The sequence below is a fragment of the Suricata suricatta genome, chromosome X, assembly GCF_006229205.1.
Source record: "Suricata suricatta isolate VVHF042 chromosome X, meerkat_22Aug2017_6uvM2_HiC, whole genome shotgun sequence".
In the NCBI taxonomy this organism is placed as follows: Eukaryota; Metazoa; Chordata; class Mammalia; order Carnivora; family Herpestidae; genus Suricata; species Suricata suricatta.
The window spans coordinates 1,128,784-1,129,992 of NC_043717.1; the positions used below are offsets into that span (position 1 = coordinate 1,128,784).

The following is a 1,209-nucleotide window of genomic DNA, read 5'->3' on the forward strand; positions in this document are numbered from 1 at the left end:
CCGATGCACAAGACCTCCTCCCCTCCCCCAACCACTGCACCCACCCTCCCCTCCCCAACCGCGGCACATGACCTCCCTTCCCCCTGACCACTTTCTAAAGCAGAAAATCAGCCCCGCGGGAGCTCTGAAAAAAAGAAAAACGTAAAAGAAAAAATAAAAACCACCACAATTATTACCTGAAGCCTCGGCATCAGTCACACCATCAGCAGCAGATTCATACGCCCTTGGATGTAATTACCTTCCCCGCTTCCATTCTCTGCCCAGTCCCCCTCTTGTGACCTCGCCCAGGCTCTTCCCACCCAACGTCTCTGGAGCTGCGCCCACATGGGGACATTTATCTGTCACTTCCTCGCTCAGGGTTTTACGGATCTCTCCTGGATTGGGTTTCATGCAAACCAAGCCTTGTGGGTCCCCTGCCCTTGGGCTAGCCACTCAGGAGCCTTCAGTCTCTAGGACCCACACTTGTCTTCCAGGAACGCCCCACGGTGGCGCTGTGGTAGCAGCGACACCAACGAATACATCTGTTCCCCAGGCAGCATCATAACGTCCCCCTTTACTCTCTTCAGGATCATTCTTTAAAAATATATAAACAGAGGCCCCTGGGTGCCGCAATCGGCTAAGTGTCAGACTTGGGCTCAGGTCATGATGTCACAGTCGCTGGGTTCAAGCCACATGTCGGGCTCTGTGCTGACCGCTCAAAATCTGTGTCTCCCTCTCTCTCTACCCCGTCCCTTGCTCCCATCAGCACTTTGTCCAGATCATAGTTTCTTGCCATCGACAAGAAAAAACAAAACACAATTGTATCATGTATCTTGAATATATCATAGATAAGCTGCTATATAACAATCACCACTTCAGATAGCTGTGAAATTAGGTGATTTACTAGTTGTTACTTAACCTTCTAATTTCTGTATAAGTCTAATTACATGAAATAGAAGTTGGGGTTTTGATTTATTACTTTGCGTTTCTGTTTGGAATGTCATTGTAACTACTGTATTGTAAATGATGGAAAATAATTGCATATGTTAAAAAATAAATTGTATTATATTAAAAAAAATAAAACTTGATGGTCATTTTGGGAAAAAAAACCCACAAAATACAATTGAAAGACAACGTCTTGAAGACGCTGGAGAAGGGCTTGCTCAGCTTTGCACACTTCTGCTCCCTGGTTTCTCAAGAATTGGGCCATTTCTACACCAGCCCTGTTGT

The 1,209-nt window shown here is 46.1% G+C and overlaps 1 protein-coding gene across 1 annotated transcript in view; it reads right to left on the bottom strand.

Annotated features, from left to right (window-relative positions):
• The window catches only part of LOC115283781 (translation initiation factor IF-2-like), a 27,081-nt gene extending 26,860 nt beyond the window's left edge, over positions 1-221 (bottom strand). Inside the window, exon 1 of the mRNA XM_029930162.1 lies at positions 177-221. The gene's annotated coding sequence lies outside the window, so the exon portion shown is untranslated. The remainder of the gene's footprint in view (positions 1-176) is intronic.
• Between the last annotated feature and the right edge of the window lie 988 nt (positions 222-1,209).